The sequence below is a fragment of the Lissotriton helveticus genome, chromosome 6 (genome assembly GCF_964261635.1).
Source record: "Lissotriton helveticus chromosome 6, aLisHel1.1, whole genome shotgun sequence".
Taxonomy (NCBI): Eukaryota; Metazoa; Chordata; class Amphibia; order Caudata; family Salamandridae; genus Lissotriton; species Lissotriton helveticus.
Genome location: NC_136067.1, coordinates 912,395,345 through 912,409,137, shown reverse-complemented (window position 1 = coordinate 912,409,137; position 13,793 = coordinate 912,395,345). Strand labels below are relative to the sequence as shown.

The following is a 13,793-nucleotide window of genomic DNA, read 5'->3' as shown; positions in this document are numbered from 1 at the left end:
TCTGCATCCCACTTTTAACTGTACATCCAGATGTCTTTGGTTGAATTCGGGCTCCTGTGGGACCCCAAAAATCTAATGTGCTAAGACTGAATTGCTGAAGCTTATTGTACCACCTCTTTTTTATTCCTCTTGCTTGATTCCCTATAGGCATGGTCATATGATTCTCCTGGGAGCCTGCCTCCTCTGTGTTATGATTGTTGTTGCCTGGGTGCCATGATCTGTTTTTATGAGCGGCGTCCTTTACTCCGGCCCCTTAACAACATTTGTTCCTTTTTTACCATGTCCTTTTTTCCTTTCCTCTATTTTCCTTCTTTTCCCTGGCGCCCTTCCTTATCTTCCCCTCCCTCTCTTTTCCCGCTATTACTGTATTGCTCTTGCTTTTATTTGTTGCTTCAAGTGGGCAGGGTGTGTTTTTTTTCTGCCAGCCTTGGTTGGGAAGGTATTGTTGAGACTGATTTATTATTATTGGGTTGTTATGCTTTTATAAGCTTTTTCATATGTACATAAGCAAATGATACCATTGTATTGCGAGACATTGGACTAATACATTACCTTGGCATTGTATTGTTTGGGGGTTGATCTGTAATTCTTGTGGCTGTGCTGACGTCCTGCAGAGGATAAGGTATTCTTGCTCCCCCTTCCCCCTCTCCCAACTACCATGTTGAAGCATGTCTAGTTTGCATACATTTACTTTTTTCACATGGTGTTTTCAGGGAATGGGGTATCCTGCTAAAAGGCAAAGTATACATTCATATCTCAGCAGGTGCAATATCCATATTGCCATATTGCAGGAAACCTATCTTACTCAGGTGAAAGGTCGACGTTTCCGAGTGCATTGAGGGGTCAACTGTATTATACCGCATTTTCTGCATTCACAAGAGTGGTGCTTACTTGGATTAGGGCAAAAGTCCTCTTTCAACTTGACATCCAGAGAGTGAATTCAGAGGGGAGGTATGTTTGTATCTCACCTGGATAGGTCTCCTAGTCACATTCTGGGACTTTATGCACCCACACCATGTAGGTTACCCACCTGCACTCTTTGGGTGGCTTTGTTGAATCCTCCTTGTCGGAGCCTCTAGTTTTAGGAGAGAACTTCTATTGTGTGCTGGTTACTTCATTAAATAAGTCCCACCCCACTTTACCAGGCATGCTTGTCCATGCCATGTCTTCGGCCCTGTGCTCCTGGATAAAAGCCTGGAACTTGAGCGATGCTTGGTGTGTGATCCACCTGTCGCTGTGAGAATACTCCCCTTTCTATCAAATTCATGCCTTACACACATGTATAGATATGTTTATGGTCTCACCACACCTCCCGGGGTCGATACATAACACTGAGCTGCTGACCAGGATACAATCAGATCATTGCGTCCTTTTGCTTACTCTACTCTGGGAGCCCTTGCGGGACAAAATCCCTACGTTGGGTACTACAACACATTTGAGAAGGAGGTCCAGTGCTCCTGGATAAAAGCCTGGAACTTGAGCGATGCTTGGTGTGTGATCCACCTGTCGCTGTGAGAATACTCCCCTTTCTATCAAATTCATGCCTTACACACATTTATAGATATGTTTATGGTCTCACCACAACTCCCGGGGTCGATACATAACACTGAGCTGCTGACCAGGATACAATCAGATCATTGCGTCCTTTTGCTTACTCTACTTTGGGAGCCCTTGCGGGCCAGAATCCCTACGTGGGGTACTACAACACATTTGAGAAGGAGGTCCAGGATCTCTTTACAGAAAATGTCAGCTCTGCATCAGCCCCCTCATCAGATAAGATGCAGTTAAGTGTATTTCGGTGAGGATTTGTCTTAAGACAGCAACCGCTTGGTCCTCCATGCTCAGTTAGGCCAGATTGAGCGTGATTTGTGCCTTTGGAGATCTGAGCAGTATTGGATGTGGACTCACGCCACCTTCTTGTACAAAAGCAACAACAACATTCTGAAGTATGTACACAATTATCGCACCATGATTATGGCATGTTTATGGCTTCCAAGCATGAAGAAGGGGATAGAGCCTGCAAACTTTTTGCAGGGCTCCTCTGGGCAGAGACTCAACACCATCCCATTGCCACAATCCATCACCCTGATGGTCATATAGTACACAGGCAATAAGACATTAATGCAGTATTTGCCATGTATTACCCCACGTTGTATGACCAACCGGGGGGTCAGATGTGGACGTTCTAAATTGCTTCTTCCACAATACACCTATGGTTGTTTTGGAGCCTGATGACCATTTGGAGATAGAGGGCCCCATTAAGGATCACAAAATCAATGTTGGTATTTATTAATTAACCACTGGTAAAACACAGGGCACTGATGGTCTGGCACTAGAATCCTTCATCCATGTTTTAAAAAAAAACATTTTGAGCTGTAATACATTGGTTTTCAAGTCCTATTTGGTACTTGGATGTGTATTACACCTATGTGATATTCATCTGCCGGCGCCCTCACACATACAATATTTTCCCAGTTATCTGCACACATTTATAACAGGTAACAGGATCTCCCATACCGATGACAGTCCCAAGTAAGGCCTGCCGTGATGTTCTCCTTTTTTGGCAGGCTACGCGGCACCCTTATTCGGAATACAGTGTTTGCTGGCCTCTTGTCATTCTGCAAGCAGAGACGGACTCATACGGTTCTTCATTCCAACGCATGGTGGCTGCACGCGATTGGTATCTCTTCACCGATCCAGAATCTTCCACATGACGGTATGTGCCAAGGACACTCCCTTTATTTCAATATGATTAACTCACCGCATGAGAACAGATTGTCTAATTAATCCCGTATAATTTCAGATACACTGATTGCAGTGCTATTGCGGACGTGGAGCGCTAGAGTCCATTAATCTTACTGGACTTAGGTTAAATTACTTTATTTGATTTAATTTACATCATAAAAAGAGTGACTTAACCGCTGAAACACATAAAATTATTGAGCAAAATACAGATTGATTAGTAAATTCTACTAAAAATTTGTGATATAACTTTTTTTCTTTTAAAAATCAGAGTACATTTGGTTCCTTCAGTCTTGTAATAATGAGTCTGGCTATGAGATATGTAGTTCTTATACAGGCTGCAAACTGATTATCTACACTTTTTTCACTTTACGTGCTTTGCTGGATCAAGTTCTCTCTCTTTTCTAGTTCATTTGCAGCTAAACTCAAAAACTTTATTGCTTTACATGCCAATTGTACAGTCGAGCCTCCTAAACATTTTATTATGGCAGATCTGCAAGTCCTTATTTGTTCTCTTTTCATTATCGGCCGCAAAAGTTCTTTCCGTATAGATAATAATGCAGGACAAATACAGAGTAGGTGGAGCAATGATTTGTCTCCTTGTCCGCAAGGTACAGGTCCATTTCCATTTTGGGATCAGGTCTTTAGTTGAGAAAACTCCCAGTCTCAGTAGGGTCAGTTGGTGCTTCATACGATTTGCAAAATGTTCCGACAGGTATGACTGAGGCTTTAACATTTTGTATGTTGGCAACACAATCCTTGCATTGATTTTCGTAAGGCTTTGTCCTTGTCTTGAGATATTTGAATAATCATTTTATTGACTGTTTGTTTGAACTCCGGGTAGGATGGTATTGTGTGCCAGGCTTCCTCTAACTTTAAAGCTTCAATCGATAGCTTTAAAAATGGATAAACCGAATTACTCAGTCTGGAATGACTTTCAACCTCCAGCCAACATTAATATGCCAGAGACTCTTCCTCTGCAGCCCGCATTCTCCAATAGTATTTTACTGAGCTCCTTGTCTTGACATGATCTGGTTTTTTAACCCAAATTCTAGTCTAATCCGGGGCTTGAGAAATATGGTGTGGAATTTTAAATAGATTTTTAAAGAGACTGGTTTGGGCGATGTTTAGGGTTATTGCATTTTTTGTGTTTACGAGTTCTGATCCATAAGTGATTGAAGGTAAAAATGTTGCTGCCACGACCTTTAATAAGTGGATCGTCGAACAGTCACTGAGTTTTCTTTGCAATGTTTTAAAAGCAAATAATAGCTGTTTGGCTTGTGTTTTCCGCTATTCTAAGTGTTGCTTGTAATTAAGGTGGCAATCCAAAGTTACTCCCAGATATTTATATGTTCCCTCCTGGTCCAGGCAGTTGCCATTGATCGTCCAAGTGAACTTTAGGTTATTTTTGTGTGGGCTCGAGAAACACATAACCTTTGCTTTTTTTAAATGTATGTGTAATTGATTTGAAGCTGTGCATTCTGCTAATTTGTTTATCAATCGTTGGAGGCCACGTGACATCTGAGATAGTAGAACGATGTCGTCGGAGTATTGCAGACTTGCTATTCTCGCATTCCCCAATTTTGGGGGTCCCCTTATGTCAAGCGTAAGTTATTGTCTAGGTTGGCTGTATATATATTAAATAGACAGGGGGCTAAAACGCACCCCTGTTTTAAGCCATTGGTGGTGATAAATTTTTTTGTTAAAGTTCTACCGTCTCCCATTTTTATTTGAACCCATGTTTTTGAGTAGAGGTTAATTATTGCGTTCAATAGGTTTGTGGGGACTCCCCAGGATTCAATTTTTGCCCACAGTGCTTTTCTGGGGACCTTATCGAAGGCTGCCTTGAGGTCAGCGAAACATGCGTAAAAACTGTTGAGTTGGCAATGGCTTGGTTGGCCAAAAGCATGATGGCAGATATATTTGTTGAAGTGCCCATTCTGGCTCGAAAGCCTGTCTGTGTGTTGGGGATCAATTTAATACTGTCTACCCAGTCCTCTAGGTCTTTCAGCAAAGTTGCAGCGTAGATTTTTGCCTCAACATCAATGAGGGCTATTAGCCTATAATTAGAGGGATTTGAACGAGCCCCTGATTTAAATATTGGGTGTAATATGCTGCCTCGCCAAGAATCTGGAATCGTGTGAGATTCCAGAATGTGAGCCAACAGTATTGATAGATGATTAGACCAAAATGTGGAGTCTTTTTTAAATAGGGCGTTGTGGAGGCCGCTTGGTCCCGGCGCCCCGTCAGACCTCTGTTTTTTTATGATGTTCAGTACTTGTTTTTGTGTGATCTGTATATCATTGGTTGCTTTATCTGACCTTGGTTTACCTTCAGTTTGTTTGGCTTGTAGGCAGTGGCGTCACTAGGGGGGTGCGGGGGGTGCGGCCCGCACCGGGTGACACCAACACATGGGGTGACACCAATCTGCACTGCAGCCTCGCCTCTGCTCTCACCTTTACTGTCGCTCCCTGTGCAAGCTTGTTCCTCAAGCTGTTCACACTCGCCAGCGTCTCACAGGACAGGAGATCTGCAATGCTTGACTAATTTTCTTTGCTCACAAGGCAACTCTATAGCAGCCTAGCTCATCTGAGGGTGCATGGTTTCCTATTTTTCAGTATCTTGCAGTCTTCAGTTTTCCAGTGAACCAGTTCCAAATTTCAGCTTGCTCTTCACTACAGTGCCACCTGTTGCTCGCACTTTTGTTTATACAAATCCAGGGAAGACAGATGGAGTAAGAGAGAGAGGGAGACAGAGGGAGCTAGAGGGAGTAATACAGAGAGAGGGAGCTAGAGAGAGCAAGACAGAGAGAGGGGGGCAAGAGGGAGTAACAAAGGGAGAGAGGGAGCTAGAGAGAGTAAGACAGAGAGAGAGAGAGCTAGAGTGAGAAAGAGAGAGAGAGAGGGAGCTAGAGGGAGTAAGACAGAGAGAGGGAGCTAGAGGGAGTAAGATAGAGAGAGAGGGAGCTAGCGGGAGCAAGACAGAGAGAGAGGGAGCTAGAGGGAATAAGAGAGAGGGAGCTGGAGGGAGCAAGACAGAGAGGGAGGGACCTAGAGGGAGTAAGACAGAGAGAGGGAGCTAGAGAGAGCAAGACCGAGAGAGAGGGAGCTAGAGGGAGCTAGACAGAGAGACGGAGCTAGAGGGAGTAAGACAGGGAGAGAGGGAGACAGAGGGAGCTAGAGGAGGCAAGACAGAGAGAGAGGGAACTAGACAGAGAGAGGGAGCTAGAGGGAGTAAGATAGAGAGAGAGGGAGCTATAGGGAGGAAGACAGAGAGAGAGAGAGAGCTAGAGGGAGTAAGAGAGAGAGAGGGAGCTAGAGGGAGGAAGACCGAGAGAGAGGGAGCTAGAGGGAGTATGACAGAGAGAGAGAGGGAGCTAGAGGGAGTAAGACACAGAGAGAGGGAGCTAGAGGGAGTAAGACAGAGAGAGAGGGAGACAGAGGGAGCTAGAGGGAGCAAGAGAGAGGGAGCTAGACAGAGAGAGGGAACTAGAGGGAGTAAGACAGAGAGAGAGGGAGCTAGAGAGAGTAAGACAGAGAGCGAGGGAGCTAGAGGGAGTAAGATAGAGAGAGAGGAGTTAGAGCGAGCAAGACAGAGAGAGGGCACTAGAGGGAGTAAGAGAGAGAGAGGGAGCTAGACAGAGAGAGGGAGCTAGAGGGAGAAAGATAGAGAGAGAGGGAGCTAGAGCAAGCAAGACAGAGGGAGCTAGAGGGAGTAAGATAGAGAGAGAGGGAGCTAGAGCGAGCAAGACAGAGAGAGAGGGAGCTAGAGGGAGTAAGAGAGAGAGAGGGAGCTAGACAGATAGAGGGAGCTAGAGGGAGTAAGATAGAGAGAGAGGGAGCTAGAGCGAGCAAGACAGAGGGAGCTAGAGGGAGTAAGATAGAGAGAGAGGGAGCTAGAGCGAGCAAGACAGAGAGAGAGGGAGCTAGAGGGAGTAAGAGAGAGAGAGAGGGAGCTAGAGGAAGCAAGACAGAGAGAGGGAGCTAGAGGGACTAAGACGGAGAGAGAGGGAGCTAGAGGGAGTAAGACAGAGAGAGAGGGAGCTAGACGGAGCAAGACAGAGAGAGAGGGAGCTAGAGGGAGCAAGACCGAGAGGGAGCTAGAGGGAATAAGAGAGAGGGAGCTAGAGGGAGTAAGACAGTGAGAGAGGGAACCAGAGGGAGCTAGAGGGAGTAAGACAGAGAGAGGGAGCTAGAGGGAGGTAGACAGAGAGAGGGAGCTAGAGGGAGTAAAACAGAGGGAGAGAGAGCTAGAGGGAGCAAGACAGAGAGAGAGGGGCTAGAGGGAGTAAGAGAGAGAGAGGGAGCTAGAGGGAGTAAGAGAGAGGGGGCTAGAGGGAGTAAGACAGAGAGAGAGGAAGCTAGAGGGAGTAAGACAGAGAGAGGGAGCTAGAGGGAGCAAGACAGAGAGAGAGAGGGAGCTAGAGGGAGTAAAACAGAGAGTGGGATCTAGAGGCAGCAAGACAGAGAGAGAGGGAGCTAGAGGGAGTAAGAGAGAGAGCGGGAGCTAGAGGGAGTAAGAGAGAGAGAGAGCGGGAGCTAGAGGGAGTAAGACAGAGAGAGGGAGCTAGAGGGAGTAAGACAGGGAGCTAGAGGGAGTAAGACAGAGAGAGATGGAGCTAGAGGGAGTAAGACAGAGAGAGAGGGAGCTAGAAGGAGTAAGAGAGGGAGCTAGAGGGAGCAAGACAGAGAGAGGGAGCTAGAGGGAGTAAGACAGAGGGAAAGGGAGCTAGAGGGAGTAAGACAGAGACAGAGGGAGCTAGAGGGAGTAAGACAGAGAGAGGGAGCTAGAGGGAGGTAGACAGAGAGAGGGAGCTAGAGGGAGTAAGACAGAGGGAGAGGGAGCTAGAGTGAGTAAGACAGAGACAGAGGGAGCTAGAGGGAGTAAGACAGAGAGAGAAGGAACCAGAGGGAGCTAGAGGGAGTAAGACAGAGAGAGGGAGCTAGAGGGAGCTAGACAGAGAGAGGGAGCTTGCGGGAGTAAGACAGTACTTAGCGCCGTACATTTCCGACAGAGGTGGTCTATGCGGTAAGTCGTGAGGGGGTGACACCATGAGTTACCCGCACCGGGTGACACCAACCCCAGTGACGCCACTGCTTGTAGGTTACTGTTTTCTTTCGAGTTCAGTTTGCAACTCGTGAAATCTAGGGGCTGCGCGATTGGTTTTGGTGTCTCTGCCGTCCAATGCTCTCTAATTGGAGTGTCTCTAGGGGGACCGGCGCTGAACCGTCTCGCCTTCAGTGTGTCATTTTTGCGGTAAGTCTATAGGATTTCTGAGGGTTATATATAGCTTCTATATGAGCTCTCCATGCATGCTCGGTGATGTCGGAGCTGTAATGCCGATTTGTTCCGTTTAATAAGACGTTGATATGGGCCCAAAACTCTTTGGAGTTTTGTTGTCGGCTAACATGAAGCATTTTTGTCCAAAACTGCTTGTTTTATGTGTGTTTTGCTGCACGAATCTCTTTTTTTAGGTCGCTTTTCATTTGTTTGATTATGGTCAGGTACTTCTATATATTGCTGTACTTCACCCATCACTGGTGCAAGTTTGATTCATACCCAGCTCAGTACATTTGTGTGCCGTTAAGCATCAGAACTCAACGGTCTTTTTGCTTTGCCACACCTTTTTGAATCCAGACTCATGCAATTTTCCTTACTTCTCCAGAGACCCATGCCATCATCCGCCCTGCTATGTAATTTTTACTCCCTGGACCATGATTCCCTGAAACCTTATTGTAGTGGTTCTACAGTTCATCATGTATACCTAGTCTGTCAGTCTTCCCAGTCACAAGGATACATTTGTTTCCCCTCTTCTTCAGCTCCTTTTATCAATTGACATCACAGATCTGTTATTTCCTTTTTAACTCTTCCCTTTTATTTGACTAGTGCCCAGCTGGGTCTCATGTGAGTACCCTTTCTATAATCTTACTTCCTTGTGGTGCACAAGTGTCACTCTGACAGCAACTTCTTTTATCAGGTACCAGGCTCGCTTATTGATTTTTCTCCATAGCTATCCAGCTGTTCTTGGCCACCGCATTGATGCTGTTATTTTCATTATTAATTTTCAGATGTCCCTACATAAATAGGTCCTGTAGAGACCCCTCATTTTTAGGGGGGTCAAAATGTAGTAGACAAAAACCTAAAAGCGGACCATTTACCAGTCTCTATTAATAAATTAGGAGGCTATGTTTATTGTACATACATTTTTGATGGTCAACTTTTTCATTGTTGGAAACCACTTTCCTATGTCACAATACGTCCCAATTTTTGTGGGTTCCATGTTCACTGGGGACACTTCACACTACCTTTTGAATACAAATGTGATGTTTCAGATAAAAGACTGTCGAGATTACTTTCAAGTGTGTAGTATGGTTTCTTTTCCGCCTTCGGACACCTCCATAACCCTTTTCTATTACCATTTGGCTGAAAACGTTATTATTAATAATTACATTGTCCTCAGGAACGATTGTTTCTAAAACTGATAGAGCCAGGACAAAACTAATCAACCTCACTTTTGCACTGGCCAATCATTCCATCATGATAAATTGGAGAGTGAGGGTAGCCCCATTCATTCCGTTCCTGGCTACTTGAGTTACAGCATTGGGCCCAGAGGAGAGATATTGTGATGCATAGGCTGCGGGGAGGGATGCACATATCACAGGCTGGGATATTATATTGCTTGCCTTAGAGCCCGCTTCCAACATGAGACCACCGTAAGCTACCAAACTTCCTACTATGTGCACGCTATCTGTTTATGCTGCAGCGCACCTGGGCCATCCATCCCTGCAGTTGTCTGTGCAGCCTTTCCCTCTTTTGCACTGTAATTCCCCTCCTATTTGGTAATTATATGAGGTTACGCTTCTGCATGCCTGCCTATGTATTCCCACTCTTTTATGTGCACACAATTTAGTGTGGTCGTCCACACTGCTACCCATGGATGTATACTATTGCCTTGTCTCCCACCCTGCTTATCACCTCTTTGTTATGTCTCCTTTTCATTTTTCAGATCTCCTTGTCATATGCTGTAATGGTATCATGTCTAATTATACTGTGGTCTAGCCTGATGATCTTTTTATGTACATTTTTATTTTCTCAATAAAACACATTTGAAATAAACAAAAAGTGGTATTATCAAAACTGTAATTTAAAATCCGACTTCAACATAAGTTATGATTTTTCATTGCAATTCCAAAGACACCAAACATGAACTGGTACCAGCGTATTAAATGTAATATGTAACCCCAGTGTTATTTTATGGGAGAGATAGGCCTTGCAGCAGTGAGAAACACATTTAAGGGTTTTTCCCTACCAGTACATGTAAAACTTAAAAGTACATGTCCAACTTTTCACATAGACTGCACTTGCCCTTGAAGCTGTCAAGAGCCTCCATTAAGCGTGACTTATATGTACTAAAAAGGAAGGGTGGAGCCTGGCAAAAGGTTAATTTTGCCAGGTCGACATGGCAGATTAAAAATGCACACACAGGCTCTGCAATGTCAGGCCGGAGACATGTTTAAAGGGTTACTTAGGTGGGTGACACAATCAGTGATGTAGGCCCACTATTAGCATTTCATTTACAGGCCCTGGGTGCTTGTAGTGACACTTAACTGTGGACTTATAAGTAAATTAAATGTGCCAATTGGGTATAACCCAACGTTAAGATCTGCTAAGTAGAGGGCATATGCACTTTAGCACTGGTTAGCAACAGTAAAGGGCCCAGAGTCCTAGGGCGAGCAAAAACGAAGTCAGCAAAAGCAGTAGGTCAGAAGGCAAAAAGTTAGGGGGAGACCACGCCAAGGAGGTCAGGTCTAACAATCAATTTATATCACTGTTTTGAGAGGCATTTAATAAAATTGATAATAAATGCCTCTCAATATAGAGATATAAACTGATGTACTAAAGTGTAGAGCTGCACTTTAAAAGCATACAAGAGACTAGAGCACTTTTAAATATGAGTTCAAGATGTGTGCATCCTGAACTGAAATTTTTAAAAGTGGTCTCTTATATGTGTTTAACACGTGGGAGCATTTTACTTTATATGACTATAATATTAATGTTTTTAATAAATGCCTCTCAATACAGTGATATAAACTGCTGTACTAAAGTGAATTGCTCCCGCGTGATAAAAGTACACATAAAAGTTCCACAAAGGGAGCACTTTTAAATACAAGTTCAGGTGCTGTGCCCGCCTGCAGTTTGATTGTATTCTTTTAAAAACAGTAAGAACAAACAGGCTGGGAGGCCTTGATTAAAGGTTCCAATGCGCCGCCGTCCCACTTACCTAGCAAATCCTGCTCTGGAACTCGAAATGTGGCACACAGCAGGTGTAGTCCAGGAGAGGAGGCTTGAGAGTGCCAAGCGTGACCTCTCAGCCACTGAATACAATTACATGCTACAGCATGCATGTGGTGCGAGGTCACAGAGTCTCATGACTCTGTGACCTCAAGTCACGTGCCCACAATCCTTCTCGGGCTGCAAGCAACACCCTTTCCCAGCATGTCAGAGGTGATGAATTTGAACAAGAGTTGCTTGCCGCCTGTGAAAATGATTGACAGGCAGTACCGGGAATACAGGGTTTATCCATAGATGGCCGGGGCTGCTTGTAAATATGACGCTACAGTACTTCATGAATGGGAGATCTCTACAGACCCCCAAAAAGTGCAGCCCAGGACTGGTGCTAGGTCAGCCCTTAGCCTGCTTTTTTTTTTTTTTTTTTTTTAAAGATTATGTTGTGGGATCAGTCCCTCTGAAGAGTGCCTGTCTGCCAGGCGCTCCTAACACTGTGTGATATGTAACCAGGCACTGAGGCAGCACCCGCCACTGGCTTAAAGCCCTTATTTAATAATGAGAACATACAAAAAACTTATGTGGATGCTGATTGCCCTGGGCAATTACCATCCAGATAACTTGAAATCTCAAGTGGGGGGCGGCGGCGCCCTGGCGAACTTTAGTGGTAGTCGCTGCTGCAAAGGAGAGAAATGTCCAGGGTGAGGAGGAGGGGGAGATTCCACACCCCTAAAAAGAGTCCCTGAAATCGAAATGTTTCAACATTTCATTACGAGAAAACCAAAGGCAGAGAAAATAGTGGAGTGCAACATCTGCTACAACCAATCTTCCCGAAGAACTGGGAAAAGATATTCTCTTGGGACCACTGGCATGTGGAACACATTTGAGCCATTCACCACAGCACCTGGCTCGAGCACAGTGGGAGTAAGATGGTGAACACTCATCAACATAATCAGCACAAAGTGATGCTCCTAGGAACGCTGCTCCAACATCTATTCTGGAGCAGGGACAAGTGATCATCCCGAACATATAAAGATGGTGATCTATTGTGGGATGTGTAAAACCATTGTGATAGTTGGGGAGCAGTTGACCTCTGCATGGAATACACTTGTGAGGGAGTACAAATGTCCCACACAGTAAAAATTTTTACAACATCCCAGGTTTGATGCATTTTTATCCAGTTTAAGAACAACTCACTTTAAAAAATATGTGTTTTTATGTTTCTTTATGATTATAGTCTGCTAAAACTCAATTGTTATGTGTTGAATCTAAACTCACGCACATATAATAATAGATTTATTTTACAATTGGAAACATTCTGTTTCAGACTTGTGTTACTTCTGAAAAGCATACCTGATATAAAAGATATTCCGATTTATAATTTAACAGAAAGTACTTTTTATGTTTGTTTCTAATCAACAGCTATACCATACAATGCAATTCACTGCTTTGAATTTCTTTGGATCAGCAGGGTGTACTATGGGTCTTTTATGGCCATACAAATAGAGTTATCCATGGAGTTTGATGCAAGTCCATATTTACAATAACTTGTAAACATAGATTTGTGGCAAACTACTGTACCCTCTGAGGGTAGCATAACAGAGAAAAATATGTTTATTTCTCTTTTTTCCCTCTTTGTACATTTGCTATATTCTGCAGTACATATACACATATGAATTAGCCTTAATTTTATTGCACAAAAGGACTCCTTGTACAAAAACTATCTTAAGTACAAAGCAGAAAATATTGCGCCACAGCACAAAGGTGACTGTCTTAGCACAAGTGAACATAAAGTGTGGCAATGCATTTAAAGAGCACAACTGTGCCCTTTCTTTACAAACGTGAAATAATAGTGTACAAGGTGAAGCCTGTGTGTAATAGCGGATTACCCACCTCATTAAGCTTGAATGTGTAAAATGAGTAGGTACTCTGTAAACAGTGAACAATATCAAGACAATATAGAGTAATGCCTTAGCAACCTAGAAGATCTTGTCATATTTACTAAGATTTTTATGTCAGGGTTGTGTCACTGTAATGGGGAAGTAAAACCTTTTTGGCATTTACTAAGCAACGCAAAGTCGATTTGCAGGGCTTGTGTTGTGTAGTAAATACAAAGTAAAGCAATGCAGAGCATAATGCTCCCTTGCGTTACTTTGCATCAGGTAGGTATTACATGGGTGGAGCTTGAGCGTTCTCGTTCATCAACCCATGTATTTTGATGAAAACCTAGATGTACAAGCACTTGTAAACCTGAGTTTGTGGCAAAATGATGCGCCTAATCAACAGAGGTGTAGCGACAAGAAATACCTTAATTTCTCCCCATTACTTCCTGTTTTGGTGTGTTCTGCATTCTGCGTGACTGGAGGGAGTGGGCTCTCCATGAAGACATCCGTACAAGGCAAAGGGTGTGCTTAGTAGGGAGAGGATGTGGCATAATGGCTAGAGCGGTCAACCTCCAAGCAGGGAAATGAATGTGTCCGTCTGTAACGCGAATGGTGCTCATGTAAAGTGCTTTAATACCCTTGGGTGTAGTTTGCGCTATATAAAACAAAAACAAAAAATGTAGGGGCTATCACACCAAATTGGGTGTGACTGTTTGCACAGAAACTGAAGTAATACCCGGCACATTGTCACTGTTAGCTCCTGACCGACGGGAGGGGTGGGGGGTGGGGCATTGGTACCGCTTGAAACTAGGAATATCAGGTAAACATGTATTTTATGTTTTTGGTCTGTGTTTTCTTCTATGCAACGCCCCAGGTTATCAC

General features: G+C 44.1%; 1 protein-coding gene across 1 annotated transcript in view; it reads left to right on the top strand.

Annotated features, from left to right (window-relative positions):
* Positions 1 to 13,793, top strand: part of LOC144762549 (protein unc-93 homolog A-like) — a 244,248-nt gene that overhangs the window by 40,667 nt on the left and 189,788 nt on the right. The gene's annotated exons all lie outside the window — the stretch shown is intronic.